This window comes from Harmonia axyridis, chromosome 2 (genome assembly GCF_914767665.1).
Source record: "Harmonia axyridis chromosome 2, icHarAxyr1.1, whole genome shotgun sequence".
NCBI lineage: Eukaryota > Metazoa > Arthropoda > Insecta > Coleoptera > Coccinellidae > Harmonia > Harmonia axyridis.
The window spans coordinates 24,218,703-24,239,207 of record NC_059502.1 but is presented as its reverse complement, the minus strand read 5'-3'; the positions used below and the strand labels follow the sequence as shown (position 1 = coordinate 24,239,207).

Genomic DNA, 20,505 nt, shown 5'->3' with positions numbered 1-20,505 from the left:
CCACCCACAACATGAATGTTTCAGTAAATGCGGCATTGTAGATTAGATAGTGACTAGTGAGAACATCCAGTTTGTATCGTGTTCAGTGTTGAATTCATAACTGTGCCTTTGAATGCAGAAATTTATCTTTCCTGATTAGCATTGGGAGTTAGTAATATTTTCCTACATATCTTCACTTATTGCTTATTAATGCCTTATGTTAATGTATCATCTATGTCTTGGTATCGTGTAATTGGTATTTTAGATTTATATCGCAACTACGATAGAATCTCATTGGGTTCAAGATCTAACGCGGCCTTTGAGGAAATTCTATGAAATCCACATAGGATAAATGATATGTTCTGAGAACTATTTGAATAGGTCATAGTTGAGAGTCTTTCAACCAAGTTGTTTCATATGTGACCTCTAAAGGCGAATTTGCTGCATGTTTATAGATCGTTTTGATTTCAACGGCGACTTCCTGTACAGTTATTAATATCAAGGTGCCCATTGCGAAGACTAAAAAAATCCGAAATCTCCTCGCATCAGAAATGCTGGCAACAATAAAATTCCTATGTGATGTATGATTTTATCGAGCCAAAGCGGTTGCAGGATTCTTGTAATGTCTTGTTAAGTCAGACGCGCATTAAGAATGTTACGTTAGTAGAAGCGAGTTGGTTTTTATTTATGTTGTTAATTTATTATTGCTCTCAGGAATGATTGATGGATTGTTCTATTCGATTTAAGGTCAATTACGAATGAATTCCAGTGGAGAATGAATCATAGAAGGCGATTAGCAGAATGTGCAATGTAAACGGTCGTTTGAACAACACGTACCTAATCTTAATCATATGTATCTAATACCTAGCACAAAGAAGTACAAATCTCGCAAACTTATTCATCTCTAATTTAGTTTTTCATCAATTAACCTATTCATAGAACAAATTCTATATTACAACTTAATATAGAATTTGAAGTACATATATAGTGACAGATCTTCTTGGTTCCATTAGCTGCCTCATATATTTCTCAGATTTTTTATTACGTTTATTATAAGTTTGAAATAGACTTAGCGATAACAGCAATTGTCATATTATCATAAATACTTCACATCTATAACGACTATTCTTCATAGATCGCTAAGATTTTTTAATTTTACAGGGATATTAATTATCTTAACTAATGAGTTACATGACGAGGCGGAAAAGTTACTGCTTAGCTTTTTTGCACATACATGTTTTATTTTATCATTTCGCTATTTTTATCAGAATATTGAAAGCATAAGATTTTAATGAAAGCATTCTTGAATGGCAGAGGCAGACAATATAGCCATCAAGACTCTCTGCTCTGAAGCGGGATTCAACTTCGGCGAAAAGTTGATATGATTTTGATTATTTATTATTGTCATTAACTTGAAGGTATTTCTCGATGTTCAGTGAGTTGGCATTTTGAACATTTCCAGCAAAGCTGTTGTAGGGTACTTAGTGTTCAGTTGATGAGCGTTTCCCAATGTTCTGACTCCTGTTTGTTCAGTTTGTTCAGTTGTAAAAATATTCAACTGGACCTTCGATTTCATCAATGTCATGTTTTGGCCTGTACTTTATCCGTAGTTCTTCTTGTGAAAAGTAAATATCTACATCCGCATCCATCAAAGACCCCTCATCATTTTTAAAGTTGTCAATTTGCAATATTCCAGATTTATCTTGTCCCATTTTACCTTGAATATCGGAAGTAGCCAAATTCTGATAGAGGTCAAGGTGTTGAGTAAATGGACCAGAGGGCGTCTTGGTCTAGTTATTGAATTCGCCAATTGAATTGCCTAACTTGTCATTAGGGTATTGATTTTCGACAATTCAAGTTCGGTTTGATAAATAGTGTCATCATCATCATCATCATAAAGCTTATCCCGTCCACTGCTGAACGAAAGCCCCCCTTAACTCTAGCCATCTTTTTCGGTCTTGTGCCGTCTGAATCCAGTTTCCAGGTACTCTTTTTATATCGTCTGTTCACCGACTAGGAGGTCGTCCTCTACCTCCATATGCCTCATGTCTAGGTCTCCACTCCATAAGTCTCTTCGTCCACCTTCCATCACTCATCCTCGCCACAGGTGGCGATAAATAGTGTGATACAAAATTAATCAAGAAAATTATAAGTGTTCAATGAAGAATAACTTTTTAGCTGCAAAGTAGCGAAAAAAACTATTCGAATATGTTCTCTGGTTCCAAAGTTATTATAATATTACATTTGTAGCTTTAATCGCTGTCTACTTTGAATACCCTATACATTGGGAACCAGCATTGATCGGAGATTTCTCATCAGCTTCTCTTATTGAGGGCATAAACAGGGCCGGTGCGAGTAGTTTTGGCACCTGAATCAAAGAATTTTTCGGCGACCCTGCTGAAAAAGCATCAATAACAACATGTCCCCCTCCTTCGACTATGATGAGGGCAAAAGAGAAAACATTTGGCTAGTTTTGAATGCAAAATCTTATGAATTTTCCATACGTTGAATGCGTAAATATCAGCTTCCATATAATTCGAAAGCAAAGATGGTGCTTTTTTTCGTCTTTGTGAAATCATAATGATTTTATCCCTATTTTAATGAGGGTAATAGGAAATTTCGTTTATATTGGTAGAGCTGCCATGTGTCATTCAATTTACAGGCGGCTTATTTGTAAATACAGTTTGGAGATTTCTATTGCAAGGAATGTTGAAAAATGCACCGGAACGGAATAACTTTAGTTGTTTTCAAGAATCAAGGATAAATAGGCGGCCAGCAAACTGGGCTAAATTGCCACCATTCAAATAGAGGCGCCTGAACCGTTTGCTTCATTGTTTCACTCTCAACGCTGGCCCTGGGCAAAAAAGTCTACAAAAAACAATACTAACCTTTGAAATAAACCGTTTACCGTGTTTTATACATTCAGGTGCCTGGTTCTTTCTTCTTTAGAATATAACGAATATTTTTCAAATGTTCCATGCATCATTAAGTATTTCTAACCTTGTCCTAAAAAAAATTCTGGTAGGTGGCTACTGAGACATGAAAAATTTCACCATCCGATGAACAAAAATGGGTTTGATATGCTCAGTTCTAATTACTTTTCTTCCTTGTACATTTATAAAGATAAACCCATGAAATGGAACAGAAGGTAAAGAAATTAACTCAAGTGAATACATTTCAAAGATTTTAAAGGGTTATTATTGAAAAAAAAAAAATGAATTGAAATCGGTGTCACACAGGCGGAGGGTCATCACCCCGAAGCAATATTTCGAACAGTAGACGATTTGGCGACGTTCACTGCTCCTTCGATTCTTGATATTTCATCTTTGTTGCACGTGACTCCAAGGCGAATCAACCGGTAACTCCATACGACCAGGGCCGCCAAATTTCATCAGAATCTAGGAAACGCGCACGCGCACAATCCTGTATACCCCGACAATTGGGTCATGTGCGACGATAGGCCTCCGAATGTCGCAAAAATTAATTAAAACGAGTTGTAGCCGCTGAATTAATTCGATGGCTGAGCCTCACGCAATTTCGCGGAGAAAGTAATTATTTCGAGTCGGTTTTTTTCAGCCGATAATCGCTACTCGGAATGGTATTACTATTTTATTTACGGCCCCGTGCAAGAGACGTTCCGAACCGGCCATCTGTTTGATTGATGGCTGCGGTAAAGGTCTCGCAGAGTTCTTCTGAACGGTTGCAGAGGTAGCGAGGAGACTTGTTGACATTGCGGCATTTGGGCGGATTCATTTCGGCTGGAATTTCGCAACGTGGTGCTACTTTTCGATCTCGGCCGTTTTTGGGATTATGTAATCGTGAGGGGTTATAGGGTCGCGGCTTGCTGATTGAAAATCTGAAGCCTAGTTCGCACTGCGTTGGGATCGCAGAGATTTGTCTCTGATTAAATTTCTTGAATTTGGGATGTTCCGCGGTAATCTTACATCTACACACATTGTCAAAAGTCTAGGCCCCTATCAACTCTAAACTTGTTGAATGCAACATGACAATTTTTTTGTGTGTGGAATCTTCACTATCTTATCACTCGAATGAAATCAATAAACCAGCAAAAAATGTTTCTTGTTCAGGAGAATACAGGTGTATTCGAAGTTCATCAGTTTTCAGCGAAAAACGAGAGTTGTTATGTTGAGAATATTTCGTGGAAAATGCCGGGACATCCAATTTCTCAGTTTGACCGGGCGAGAATAGTGGCCCTACATCAAGAAGCTTTGTCGAACCACCAGATTGCGCAACATTTGAAAATTCCACGGACTTCAGTAAGGCGCACAGTGCCTCGTTTTCTGGAAACCGGCAGCGTTGTCCAGAGACCGGTGCCTGGTCGACCCAGAGTAACATCTGCAAGGGAAGACCATTATATCGCGAATATCACTCAAAGGGATCAAACGGTGTCTGTTAGAGCCCTTCGAAGTCATTTTTTAAGATCCTATAGATAGACGGGTAGTCTCAATCAGTACCACGAGGAGACGGTTGCATTCCTCAAATTTGAGGACAAGAAGACCTTAAGGAGTACCTCGACTATCACTTTGAAATGATTTTGCACGCTACTGAAATTTTTGAAGACGCAATAATTTATAATTAATCGTATGCTATTGGTCGCCGGTGGAGCGCCAATGGGAACGGATGCGCGTGTCTAGATAAAGAAGCAGAAATAATTTTCTGAAAGATTTCAATAATGATCGAGACTTCAGAAAAGATACGTACCTTGTTTTAGATTTTAGCCATTACTAGTTCAATTTGAGTTTTAGAATTTGATTTATCTGCGAGAATTATGTCGGAATTCTCGCACCTCCCGTGGGATTGGAACAACCACTCTTAGAATTGAAAAATATCAAGAAGTACTTCCTTGAGATACAGAAGTTGGAATAGTACGCACATTAAACCACTTTAGTTCCGGAAACTGAGAGAATACCTGCGTAATAGCTTACATCAATTTCGCTGAATGGGAATTGGACTATACTATAGCCTCCTGATAAGATCTGGTGTTCAGAAGGCTGAAAATAATTTACAGAAGGAGTTCCATCCTAATAGCAGAGTAATTCATTGAAAACCGATTTAAGTTTTTATTTAATTATTATTTAGAGTGAAAAGGATAGAACTTTGTATATTTTAATTTTAATGAATTTGTAAAAATTTGGGTAGGAGTTATGTTGCCAAATAAGCCAAACCACCCCTAGAAATCAGTCTTTAGGGTCTCATTGGCAATTGTAACGAGTCACGATTCGGTTTACAAAGTGATAGTCGACGAGAAAGGGTTTGGAGAGGTGCGGGCAGACTAGAGCGACTCAATTTCGTCCAGGAAATTGTGCCCTTTCAAGGCGGATCGCGGATCAGAAATGTTCTGGGGAGTATATTGTTCGTTCGTTGTTATCTGGTAATGCGTTGCGCAATCTGGTGGTTCGACAAAGCTTCTCGATATTCTTGCCCGGTCAAACTGAGAAATCGGATGTTCCGGCATTTTCCACGGAATATTCTCAATATTACAACTCTCGTTATTCGCTGAAAGCTGATGAACTTCTCCCGAACAAGAAACATTTTTTAGTGGTTTATTGTTTTCATTTAAGTGATAAGATGGTGAAGATTCCACACACAAAAATTGTCATGCCAAGACTTTTGACGATATGTATATAAGATTTGGGGTTTATTGGGACAGCAGTCAATAAAACAAGGGATTACTCTTTTTTTTCTACTACTCGAGCTTTCGGAATGATTTTATTCCTTCATTAGGAGCAAAAAATTGGGTTTTTGTCTTTTTTAATCTTTAAACTTACATATCTATCTATTTCCGAAATATTTTAGGCTCAGTATCTTCCAAACAGATCAAACCGTCTTTCTGTACGGTAAATCGGTCAAATCCGAAGATGTTACCGCCACGAAGTCGTCGAAACAATTGCGGCGGACCCTTCCGCGTTCTCGGTAAAATCGGCGAAGACATCGTAAAATTTATAACGCATTGTCGGTACGATATTATGACAGCAATAAATTTCATCACTGCCGAAGTGCAGTTAATAACTGAGCCTGAACCCGCGTACAGATCGGTTAATCACAACATCTCCACTCCATTACCGGCAATTTCGCAATAAAACCAACGATATTCCCCTTAATTGATATTCCGACTATTATTTCATGCACGACAGACGTACGGCAAAATCGTTAAAACGGCCGGTAATTTATACCCGATAGTGTAATATGAGATATTCTATGCATGTAGGACGCGGAGATGTAGTGATACTGGTATTTTAATTGAAAATGAAATTAATTAAGTCATAGATAAATTCGTTTTTTCCCTTGACGGAGTCCGCACGTTAAAAAATTATTGTGCAATCGGTTGAGTTGTTTCGGTACCTCCAGGCGATGATCAGCCGATTGGTAGGTTATTTAGAATGTGGTTGTTTGTCTTGAAACATTTCTGGGATTTTCGCATACTCTATAAATTTTTGAATTATGAAATTTTAGTCATTTTTCCACCTGATCCATATACAGGGTATAACATGAATGGTTGGCCATGACCTAGTAGTGAATGCAGATCATCCAGCCCTTTCAGAAAAATAGCTGGTTGTTCATCCTAAACCGTTAAAAAATAATCATTGTTTCCATGATCAATGTTTGGTGTTAACCGATGTTTATAATTTCTACCGATTGCACTATTTGCTAATTACTGCTTAATGTTCAGCGAAACAGGAAATATGTTCGGAAACATAGCAAAATTTCGACGATTATCATAGAGAAAACAAGAATTTCAGTTTTCTAGTATAATTTTCTATGCTTTTGTGGAGCCAAAGACAACATAAATTATAAATTATACTTATTATAAATTATCATTAAATGATGATTCATGATCTGAATCCATATTTCAATCTTGAGTTTTCTCACAAAACCAAACACAGATAATGAAAATCAGGTTTGGTTAGAGAAATAATGTTTATTCTTATGTCTATAAATCACATATATTTTGACGTTTTAAGTTGCGCAGAATCCTGTTTTAAACCAATCGCGAAGATAAACTTCCAAATTCGCTTGTGTAACCGGTGATTAGGTCACATTGAACATCATTCAAAAGATGATGCAAGAGAAATCTGAAAATAATTAATTTTAGGTTTGTTCACTTCATACAACCCTTCGAAACGTTTCAGATTATTGAGTTTTTTCCTTTCGAAATCTATTTTTTTGGACGTTTCAGAGGATTGTCGTTATCACCATGAAAAAATACATAATTCAATGTAATGATGTAATGAATGGCACCCCCTTTTCAAAAGAGTAGCAAACGATAGAATTCATGTTTTGTATAACTTTTTTGAAATAGGGTCCTGTTTTTATTTCTTTCGTGATGATATATGATGTTATCGGCTGAGATTTGGAATTTTATAGCTTTCTGTCATTATTTTTTCAGTCTAAAACTATCCGCAACCCCTGAGTATTGTAACACGCTCCGTAAAATACTAATTAAAAGTACGCATGATCAAACTGTCAATGTCAATTCTTTCGAAACCAAAATTAAATTTGGAACGTTTTGAAGGGTTGTATGAATTGAATAAACCCATAAAATTTAAACGAAATCAGACTGCTGATTTTCAAGTTATGGATATCAGAAATTTAGACCCATTTTCATGAATCACAGTCTAAGGATACACAACAAGCTTCTTTTCTGAAAGGCCTGGATGACCTGCATTCACCACTAGGCTATGGCCAACCACTCACCCTTTACTACATCTAGAAATCTGTAGTGAAGTGAGTCTTCTACTTCCGTGGTTAAAAGCTTAGTTATCTCAATTAAAGATTATTTTATCATATTTATTATTTATTAACAATTACAATGATAGTGTAATCATCACTTATACTCAACAAAGATATTAATACATAAGTTGGTATTAATAACATTCCTTTCAACTTGCTAGAAGTTGAAGGATGGTTTTCCTTTTCCGAATGTTTCTCCACAAGAATCTTATCAGCACTCATCGATGAATTTTCAAAATAACTCTCTGCAACAAACACCTGCATCGACCATCAAAGATTTTGGTAGGTGTCCAAAGCCAAAACGAAAAGCAATCGAAGAATCAGTATATCAGTATTTTTTCCCAAAAACTTTTAAACAGCAGAAGAATAGACTAATATTAACGTCGGTATTAGTATGTCCTACAGGAAAAAAGTTACGAAGAGAGAGTGAAGAAAATGAGAGAAGGAAGGATGATAGTCCAATGAGAACTTTTGAAAAATTTTTCGATCAAAGAATGGTTAATATGATCGTTGACCAAACAAATCCTCATGGTTCGCAGAAAAATTATCAATACTTCTTGAAGGAAGTAAGAACCTTCTGGCTATCTCAAACTACCTTGTGAGCCCATCATTTACTAGTGGGTAATAGGAACGTCTAGAGTTTCTACACTTTTCTGATAATAAATAATCAAATATGTCAGACAAAATAGATACATAATTTGACATCCACAGAATTCAAATTTTAACTCAGTGGTGAATTTTCCATACAAATCTTTCAATTGCTGAAGGAAGGGTCTAATATTGTGGACCACTCAGGCAAGCACTTCATTTTGTGAATTTGTTTGTTGTTTGTTTCATCCTGGGTTTCATCGAATTCTATTCTGATAATTCGATAATTGAATGAAGTAGATCTGGTAATAAATAAAAATAAATATTTTGATTGTGCGTTTCTTATGTATCCTCCTAATGTACTCAAATGAATACAATAATTTTTTGCAAAAATTTGTCAAAAAAGAATTTTTCTGATATTTTTCATTTGTTTTGTATCCAGAAGCCCCTGAATGAAACATGAAAATCTTGAAATGGAAAAAAAAATCGTAGACGGAAATTTTGTTTTCTTGAATATTTCCCTCCTGTCAAAAATTCTATGTATCTGGAGAACAATTATCGAAAATTACAGCGATAATTGCATTGTAGGAAGCGAAACTGCACTGCGATAATTGTTCTGTTCATAGATGCTTAGTTTCTATGCATCTTACACAGTTCGAATCTATGGCAATTCCATTCTAAATCAGTTTGACAGGTAATGTAACAGTTTATTCGGGAAATATTCCCCCGAATTACACTCGTGCATCAAAATTACCGGATAATTTCGCATTCCAGCGTGTTTTCTTTGAAAAACTGCATTCGGTCATTTTCATTTTTGGAGAAAGAGCTCGACACCGAAGGTGGAGGGCTCTTTCTCCAAAAATGAAAATGAACTCGTGCAGTTTTTATGACAACACGCTGTCATGCAAAATTATCAGCAATTTTGATGCACTTGTGCAATAACTTACGATAATTTTCCGAATACGATGAAAATGCAATTTTGCACTCAGATGTAAAAAAACAATTTCATTCATCATGCAGAATTTCGAATTTTTCGCGAAAACTCAAGAAGAATGACGGAAAAAATATCAATATTTCACCAAAAATTGATCGACCGAGTTGTGTTTTTGCGTCTATGTAAAAAAATAATGTCATCTATGATTCTCCTACATACCTTTCTAAGATAGCTTTGATGTATCCTAAATTCCTTACAAATATATCGTCTAGATCTTCCGCCTAGATTATCTCAATTTTGGCATATTCCAACATGGAAGTTTCGCATATCTGACTTGATCTGCTGTAACCATTTGAATTTATTAGCCTTTGTAATTGGCCAATTAGCGTAGAAGAAATACGACGGTGTTTTACTGTTATTTTTATGCGTATTCCACAGGATAAATCATCATCGCTGCGAAAATTATGGACTTGAAGAATGTTGTAAGTTATCATTTCTTCACGTAGAGGCGGTTGATTAGAAGTCATCCTCGGATGTGAAGAATTAACTAACGACAATATTTTCAATTATCCAGGCATTAAAATAATGAGAGATGTGTAAGTTAATACAATACTTATTTTTATGGTTATACTCAGCAATTAATTCATCACCATGAAAGTACCTAATGGAACGAATTGATAATTGATGGTTGTATTTTATACATTTTGAGTTTTCATTGGATCACAATTGAAGTTTCAATTGATGTAAATTTGAGGAATTCTAAGAGATTCAAACTAGAAAGATTTTGAGAGTTCCCTAATTTCCATTGAAAAGGATACCACACACTTCAGATATTAGGAAAAGTGGGCTGCTGTCAAATTGACTGAATTTTTGATGTTATAGTCCAAGTTATTCCGAACAAAAAGTTCCCCAGGCAAAAGTTTTTCTATAGGCTAGTTTTGTCGCTAGAGGCCCCTGAGAAATCTAATTTGTTCTCCATTAAACAATGCTAAACGTTATCCTGGATAATGATCACTATTCTGAGTAATCAATGAACAATAATTAAATGAGATACATTGTTCTTTGGGATTGTTACATTTGATCAATTATACAGTGCGTGTTCCAGATACTTACATTTTGTAAAGTTCAATTATTCGAAAATGGTAACAAATCGTCTTGGCGATCTACAACCAAAAATCCTATTTTACACCTTATTCTACATCACATTCGAAAAAATACACGGAGTGCTCCTTTCAAAAGAAAGCAAAAGTTATATTCGAAATGTTCCGTACTGAAAAATATTTCGAATATAAATCGAATGTGATATAGAATAGGATTCATGATAAACATTTGTTGGTTTGTAGATGGCTAAAGCTATTTTTAATCATTTCCGAATGATAGAACTTGAAAAATTGTAAGTAGCTGCGATATACTGTAGGTATAGAAAAACACCAAAGAACAATGCTTTCGATAGTATATCATAATAATGCCTTTACACATCTTGATTATTCAGAATAGTGATGATTATTCAGGATAATGGATTCATATTTGTTTGACAATGGAGAACAAATGATAGTTTTCAGGGACCTGTAGCGTCAAAACTAGCCTATACAAAAACTATTGAACTTTTGTTTGGAATGATTCGGACCATAACAGGATTCTCCCAAATCACAATCTTCAACGAAACACAGTAAAATGATAAAAAGTGCGATTTTTCAAATGGAACAACCTGCATATCATAACCGTCCACATTTCCTTTTTCAGTAAATATACACAGATCCCACGTTGTTCATCGAACTTTTCAAGGAGCTGAGGTTGATAAAAAAAAAGGGAAATCATACACTCTGGGTGTAATACTAGAAATAGAGCAAATAAGCCTTCAACACTTCATTCAATAGTGTGAATAAAGTCTATAACATATTGCCACATTTGTTGACATGTTTTTTATTATCTTCAGCTTGTTTTCTAAGCAAAATTTACTTTTTGGTTTAAGCAGCGGGTATGCTCTCCCGTTCAATTGCTTTGCTATTTTTTCTGTTTTCATCTAGCTGTTTGCTAAAATTCATTCTTTCGTCTAGAGTTAAACTCCTTGGTCTTTTGTTTCCTTCTTCTATTCTATCGTCTAATTTTACATTTTGACGTTTCCTGCTTTCTCTTTCTGTACTGTTGTTCCTCCAAAGGAGGAATTCACTTTGAATCTTCATTTCTTGAAGTATTCAATCAGTTTATCTAAGTCTATCTGCAACTGACTGGTTATTGCTTTCCATGTTACTGTTACTGTTACTGTGATAGTAGATACCTAGCGGTGTCATCTGCAAACTGTATAAGTTGAGCAGCAGCGGTTCTCATCACCGATCCTTGTGGAACTTTGGCTTCAATTTCTCTAATCGTCGACCTGGTATAGTCTATCCAAAGTCACTTGGAGGAAGCCAGAATATTTCGATTAGACAATGTTTGCCCAAGTTTCCAGAAACTCCTTTAGGGCCAGTGAATTTATTGCCTAACAGTATTTTCAATAAACCCTGGTATTTAGCGGATCGGTATCCACTTTGAAGGGACATCTATGGCCAAGTGTTTTTATGGACTAGTTCAAGTGTCTTTGGATATACTATACTATCGATATTCACTCTAAATTTTCTTTTTGCCAGGTAAGATTGTATTGATCTTGTAAGTCTGGTTGGAAGTTTCATCAACTTTATTTCGTATATCAGACCTTGATGACACATTTTATCAAATGCCCTTTCTATATCTAAAAATATTGCAGTGCCTGTAGAGAGGTTCATTTGCCTCTTAATATTTTCAGTTAGTCGTACAAGTTGGTGTATCGTTGAATGCTCTTTGCGAAACCCAAACTGGTGACCTGGAATTATTTTCTTTTCTTCTACGAAATTTAGTAATCTTCTGTGAGTTAATTCCTCTATCACTGAACGAAACAATGAGAGACAATGATAGTAACCCCCACGCGAACTAGCTGACAGAAATTTGAACCATACTGCTCCTCTAACAACTAAATTTCTGAGTAGATACCCATTGATGATCTGGAATATGAGGCATTGGAAGGAATCGAATATTCATGTCGAACTTGAGTGATTTTTCCTCCAACATGATATATAGATCAAGCATTCCTAGCCGGAGGTTGGAGGAGCTCATCCTCGACCGGTGCATAAATCTTGACCATCCTGGGCATATTCGACTTTCGTCCGTATCTCCTTATCGGCAGTTCCATGTAGGTAAAGTAATTAAGTAAGCTGATATCTAGAAACATTAATTCAAACATTATGCAGGCAGATATCTACACTTTTTTCAGCCTGCTCGTTAATAAATCGATCCTCTTATCTTTTCCCTATGGATTAATTACTTCATTCTCTCGCATGCCGTTCGGTTTATATCACGTGAAAGCGAGGGCTTTTTTATATTCAAATGAGGGGGTTTTTGCCTCGTGGTGTTGAATAGAGCAATGCATTGAGGAGATTATTCCATGTTTGGGAGATACAAACCATTGTTATAGTCATATTACATAAATAGTGTTAATTTTGGAAATATTGGTGGTGTACTGTCTAAGGTCTTCTGCATCTGATCAGAATATAGCAGGTTCGACACCATCGGTCGATATATCTTTTACGCAAACGTCTCAGAATGACGACTTTATTGATGACAGTTAATTACGTAGAAGTTTGATTTTACTGACGACTTTTTTACCTCCATCCATAAACGTACAAATAATAGATGGAGATGATAATTCATATTACGATATAAATAATAATATAATGTATAACAGCAGGAACATGACGAGAGCCATCAACACATATGCATGTTCAATTCTAACATACTACTCATTCGGTATAGTACCATGGAGCAAAACAGACATCGAAAACTTGCAACGTAAAATGAGAACGTTGATGACAAAAGCAAACAAGCACCATCCGAAAAGCAGCATTGAGAGGACTATACTCCCGAGAAATAAAGGAGGCGGGGGTCTTACGGACATCATGGAACTTGCTAGTGGGCAGATAGAAAGCCTACGGGAATACTTCAGAGGTCAAGCAAATACATCAGAGTTCTACAAAATTCTGTGTGAAGCAGACGAATCAACACCTCTACAACTTCACAAGGAGCAATTTTCATACAACCACCAGACAAACCAAGAAAAACTGGAAAGATGGAGAGAGAAGCCCCTGCATGGAAGACATTTCAACGAGGTGAACCAGGATCATGTCGACATTGAAGCGTCGAACTATTGGCTCACATCAGGTGCAATGTACCCAGAAAGAGAAGGTTTTCTTTTAGCCATCCAAGATCAAGTGATCTCAACTAGAAATTACTGCAGGCATATCATAAAGGATCGAACTATTACTGATGATCGATGCCGATATGGGTGTCCAACAAATGAGACAATACAACATATCACGGGAGGATGTCAAATGTTTGCAGGAAATGAATATAAAGAGAGACACGATGCAGTAGGAAAGATAATACACCAAGAATTGACAACCATATCAAAACTAATTCATTCTGAAAAAATGCCATATTACAAGTACCAACCGGAGACCATCCTGGAAAACGAACGCTCTAAACTGTACTGGGATCGTACAGTTTTGACTGATAGAACAGTCCCTCACAACAGACCTGATATACTGCTAGTCGATAAACATCAAAAGACAGCCATACTCATCGATGTAGCAATACCAAATAACAACAACATGCGTCAAAAAGAGGTGGAAAAAATTTGAAAATATAGGGACCTCGAATTTCAGATGAAGCGGCAGTGGGGAATGATATCAGCGAGAACTATTCCAATTATCATCTCAACAACAGGAATAGTACCAAAAAATCTCAAAAGAAATATCAAGCAACTAGGACTTAGTAATATAATGCAAAAAGGTGTTCTTTTAGGTACTGCAAAGACGGTGAGAAAATTCCTAGGAAGCGAAGGACAGGTCCAAGGATCACGTGTAAGAGGACCAGAAGTTCGACGAGAACCAGGGAGACCACAAAGACCGGACACGACCGAGCTCTACCCTTCTGATATTTTAAATATCTGGGATTGAGTGAATGTTCCTCTTAGCGAGGAGTGAGAAGCCGACGGCGAGGAGAAATCCTACGCGTATAGGCAGAAGTCGGGGGATATAATGTTAATTTACTATAAACATAACAAAATTACAGGGGTATTTATTTCACCAATTACCTATTGTAATGAATTTACGATACAATATAGTATTAGGTGCTGCTTCCGCCGATTTGCGATAGATGACTGTAGATCTAAGTGGTTATCGAAATAAATAGATCGTAGATGTCATACAATAAGTTTAGGTATTTTTAAACATAATGCCATTGAAATATTAATCGATTTATTGTGTCTACATCATAAAGTTATTCTCGATTAAACATGTCAGCTTACGAGCCAAATTCTCGTCATTTGCGGGAGGTTTTAATTTTATGCTTTGATACGAATAAATCCGCGGCTAAGGCTCATCGAATGCTCTCAAATACTTATGGTGAGGCCGTTATCAGTGAAAGAACGTGCCGAGAGTGGTTTCAAAGCTTCAAGAACGGTGATTTTGAGATCTAAGACCAGGAAGAGACAAGGTTTTCGAAGATTCAGAATTGGCATTACTTGATCAAGACTCGTGTCAAACGCAACAAGAATTTATAGAATCATTGGGAGTGGCGCAACAAGGCATTTCAAAACGCCTGAAAGTCATGGGAACAAGGAAATTGGGTGCAGTACGAGTTGAAGGCGAGAGATGTTCAACGGCGTTTGGTTATTTGTGAACAGCTGCTTGCAAGGCAAAGACAGAAGGGATTTCTGCATTGCATTGTGACTGAAGACGAAAAATGGGTTCATTAGGATAATCCTAAGCGCAGAAAATCATATAAATATCCCAGCTATGCTTCCACGTCGACGGTCAAACCGAATATTCACGGTTCCGAGGTCATGCTTTGTATTTGGTGGGACCAGCTCGGCGTAGTGTATTATGAGTTGTTGAAACTGACTGAAACATTCACAGGCGATCGTAAACCCCATGTTGCGAAAGTGGTCAATACATACTTGGAAACGTTGAAATGGGAAGTTCCACCCCACCCGACGTATTCTGCAGACGTTGCACCCTCGAATTATCACTCGTTTCTATTGATGGCACACGTCTTATAAAGAAGTAAAAAATTGAATCGCTTCAAAAGATGACCAGTGTTTTCAAAGCGGGATTCTTACGCTGCCCGAAAGATGGGCGAAAGTAGTGGCCAGCGATGGACAATACTTTGAATCATAATTGTATAACCAGTTTTTTTTTACATAAAGCCTCGAATTTCGGAAAAAACGGCGGAAGCAAATTTGTACGTCTATGTACTAGTTATGGTGGCTTATAGCTTATGACGTTTTTCACTCAAGCGATAGATATAATGAAGTGAAAAGCCTGTACCTGATGATGCTCATTGAAATCATCCTAACTGCAAACTCTTTGAAATTCGGAGAAATACAATACCAGAATCCACTCATTATTATCCCAATCATATTAAAAATTAAATTTATTTTTTTCCTTTGCATCTTTTCTCTTTTGATCTGCATCAGGTTTTTAATGAAAATAATAAACTATGTGTGCAATTTTGAGTGCTAATATTTTTCTCCTCTTGTTAATGCATAATCCTTTTCAGCGCTTTTTAAAAATGAGAACGTAGCGAATAGGAAATCCAAATATTGTAAACTATGTCGCCTTTTCTATCTATGGCACTCGAAAAACTCTATACAAGCACAAAGCGTGGGTTTTATTGGCTCGTTCAATACAACAATGAAAAAATTTCACGGAGCAATAACCAACGGTTTTTAATAGCTTCGGCGTTTCCTCTAGACATAACTGCACGCTCTCGTGGAAATCATGCTTTAACACCGACAATAAAACGTAAAACACAATGGTTTCATTCTCTAATTAGGGATAGCGTACCGGTGTTTTACTGGAGTTTTAGTTAATTGACCTTATAGATAAGGATGAATGATGATGGCGCGAATATTAATAAATATTAAATTTACATGTCCATTAGGGTAATGGATAGCGAATAATGTCGACCTATAAAATTGGATAAGAATCTTAAGATCAAGCGTGCGATTGGAGATACTCGACATTGCGTTTCACGCATATTAACGTGCAGAAAAATGGCATCCGTTTAATTGAGTTTTAAAAAATGAGGAATTCGGAATTCACTAACGTGATCCTATATACAGTTGTGATCTCCAAGGACGTAATTGGCGTATGAATGAAAAGGCGTTCAAAATCTTGTGATTTCACGTCAGTGCCTTCCTCGTCTGTTTACGATATTCTGCTTGAATTTTCTATGGTTCTGATTACTCTATCAAGATTTGTATATATATTTCTCTAATTCTGTGGTTATTCCGTTCATTCTTCCACATCTTGTAGAACAAAATCGTGCGAGAATATATCAGAAACGCACAGTTTTCATGGTTATATTTTATTATTCTATGTTGGCACTCCGAACTTTCCGCTACGGCTTTATCTGTCAATTCATCAAATTGCCTTAAAGAAATCAGTTCTGCCAACCAACATTTTTCAATGCAAAAATCACTAAATTATATTTATGGAAATATTTCATTAATTTCAACGAAAATGCAATGAATTAGAGAAAATAATGTATAATACTCGTACATAAGGCTCATTCTACCACTCGTTCATTCCAAAACTCGCCACTTCGTGGCTCGTTTTTGAATTTTGAACTCGTGGAAGAATATCAATGCCTTCTGCACTTGTATTATAAATAACTATTCAACTTCGAACGTTGCCAAGTGGACAAACACACCACCGGAGAACACTATGATGACAAAACATTCACCTAATGAATCTGAACGAATCTCAATGTAACGGGCTTAAAACAATACTTCGAAAGTCGTGTGGAAATTTGCTTGAACAGATGAGGATTCAAATTGTAGGCGATGATGTGAGCTTATTCAAATAAGACCATTTTCAAACTAAGACCGCTAGTTTCCTTGACCATTATTACAAATAAAATATCATGTAATCCAATTCTCAATTTTTGGACGTGACAACGTAGCAAATATTCATTTCTATGGGTCCTTTGAACAGAGTTGTATTCAGTGAAAGTACCCAATTTTTTGAATTTCACAGATAATTTTTTTTTCAAGGAAATCTTACTCGAAAAATATTATATGAGAGAATATGAGGAATACTTCTATTTCTTAAAATAGTCAAATATACATTAATGAGCGATCAACATCATACTTTGAAGAGTTGGGTATCTCTATAGAATGTACCTAATGGTCATAATGCAGAAACTGGAAAATGTGAATAGAACCATATTCGATATTTATTTGAAAATTAAATTTTCATGGATATTCAACAGCCTGTATCTTTTCAATTGATCCTCAGGAATCTTCAGTTGAAATATATCTACAATTCAAAGACTCACTCTTTGGAATCTCTGCATCAGAACAATATCATATATTGGATGTATTTTTCCAATATTCTTCCTCAATTTCTTTCAGTTCTCATCATGTGATAAACTCGAAATTGTGGGCGAAGCTTAAAGTAGTTATTTCATAGAAACACTCTCATTCTTTATTCGTCGTTTTTGAGTTCATGGAATTGTTGGATAATTTTTTTGCGATAATCTTGGATTTTCTCTGGTTCTGGTTATGCGATCAAAATAAAATTTTGCGTGAGTCTCTTGTCATTCTGCATCCACGAGTATCTTTCGTTCGGTTCAGGAGTTATCCTCTTTTCGGCCGGACATTGGGCTTGAATTTGACCACAAAGTTGCCATCAGATCAGTCATTCGATCTTTATCGTTTGAATCAATTAGTGCCTCAAAATTAGAAAATTCCAGACATCGTGACGAACCGAAAGAAGATTATATTCAAATTAGATTTAGAAATATTCACAATTCATTTTATGTAAAGGTAATCGACTGGTGAGCAGAAGTGTAGAAATCAATTCCTGGTCCCAAGGTCTCATCAATCGTAATAAACATGTTCGAACATTATCGGCAGTCATTTGTCTGCGCCTAAGCATATTGCGAACACCCACTATCTTGATTTAGCAAAGATTCTGGGAAACATTACGCCAGGTAGAACAAATTAATGTTTGGTGTCAATGTTGATTTGCGAGATTTGTCGTGCCTATTTAACTATCACTGGTTTTGAAACGGACGTGTAAGGGTGGCATCTATCTTTATCTAATTAGTGTTGCTGAAAGGAAGGCTACCAAATTCAAATATTTTTGCATTTTAATTCATCAGGTTATTTTCCTATAGTTGAGTTATCAACACAGGGAAGAAAACTTTTCTATATTTCTTCAAGGAAAATATCAAGCTCTATGATATATTTTGTTATCGTGTTTCTGAACCAAGAGGTCAAAGTTTTATTAGATAATAGGTTTCTGCTATAATGCTAAATACTAAGATGTCCAAAAAACTGGTGTTCACTGATTAGATTTTGTTTGAGATAAGGCTGAGCGTGGGTCCCTTTTCCCTTTTCAGCCCTATGGCCTCCCTATACAATGAATTTACTAATCATAGACATTTGAAAATTTTCATTTGTTATGTCAAAAGTCGTAAAGATAATCATAATTCAAACGGTTTATTATTAGTTTAACCTTAAATGACATTAACAGAAAGATGACGTGAGCACCATAAGGAATGATGCTGAAATTGAGTGAAAAGGGATTGGTCCTTTTTCATTGAAATTCACCAAAAAAAAAATCCCCACTTTAATCTTATGGTTTTTCAAGAGTTGGTATGTGAGCATACTAGGGTTGTAGGCATTTATCAAACACTGAAATGAAACACTAAAGATTCCAGCTACCTATTTCAACTATTGTTGCTGTTCTCATGTTGATCAGTACTCTCATCAAACAATGTAATCGATAGATCGTTAATTATAAACTATTCGGAATCAAAATATATCAGTTATATCAGTTATGTTAATTATAAATTCTATGGAATATTCGCCCCTACAATTTGGCCCCCGGCCCTGAATGGTTAGCCAAATGAACTGCTAATTTTTAAGTATTACGTCTAGTACTGACTTGATCCAATATTACTTGTCAAGCATCGGTGGTTCAGTGGTAGAATGCTCGCCTGCCACGCGGGCGGCCCGGGTTCGATTCCCGGCCGATGCAGCTTTTTGAAGAATTCTTCTTTTAGGAATTTAACATGAAATATTCTATAATATGTTATTTATTCAATTCAAATCACAAACCATAATTCGGTATAGCAGATTTATTTTTGTTTCTGATTCTAATTCATAAATCATAATCCGTATATCGTAGTTTTGCAGCTTCAGATTCTGTCAACTTCCTGATACCAGTTGGATCCTTTCGATATATCATGAATTTTTGCACGATTATTTCAGTTCGCCTATAATTTTATTCGCAGAATTTTTGCATTTTTATCCGAAATTGGTACCATTTAATCCTAGCCCTTCGGTTGCTAATTTGTAGGCTTAATACCTCCCTTGAGAATATACCTTGAGTGTTGAAATTTGCTGAGTTACAGTACGATTAAGAGATTACATCTGATGAATGAAAATGAATGGTTATCGAGTCAGTAATGCCTTTCGCCGTTGCCAGACTGTAAAAATAGCCCTTTTACCGCTTACAAACAAATATTGTTATTCTTTTCCGAACATTTGATTGTGTATTGGATGCTAAATTATAAATGATTCAAATATATATGATTATAGTGGTCAGTGGATGAAAATTGAATTGAAAACAAGCTAAATAAATTCTTATTACGAATGAAACGAATACGCACAATCAGAATAAGGCAACAGTCAGAATAAGCCAACACAGCAAAGGGTTAACAACATAAACTTGTCCGTTTTTTTTGTGAGTTTTCAAGATAACGTCATGTCATTGCTTAAATAAATATGCTGTATTCCTTATAATTTTGATTTTCTCAATAACATCCCTCGGGGTTTATAATAATCCATTGGTAAACTTGAGAATGCATGTTGTGCAGGATCAGTATTTCATCAATGATAATGAAGATGAACTTTATAACGAAGTGATTAAAGGTAAATAACCTAGTCAATTTTGTTTTAATGAAGTCATTTATATTCACCTATGGTCATAAGTAGTAGCCTTATCATCAATAGTTTATTCGTCGAAAGAACTTAATTGAAAACGAGACAATGGGATAACGTTACAATTAAATCCCTGAGAATTAAGGTAAAACGGGATGTACTATCAATCCGGTTCGTGTAAAACGAGAAGTACTATACCTATACACACTATGTGTGGGTACTGTCG

The 20,505-nt window shown here is 36.0% G+C and overlaps 1 protein-coding gene and 1 non-coding gene across 2 annotated transcripts in view; both read left to right on the top strand.

Moving 5' to 3' along the window:
- LOC123673508 (dendritic arbor reduction protein 1-like) overlaps positions 1 to 20,505 on the top strand; it is a 475,514-nt gene that overhangs the window by 97,520 nt on the left and 357,489 nt on the right. The gene's annotated exons all lie outside the window — the stretch shown is intronic.
- On the top strand, positions 19,304 to 19,374 carry Trnag-gcc. The gene has a single exon. It is a non-coding gene; the product is annotated as a tRNA-Gly (tRNA).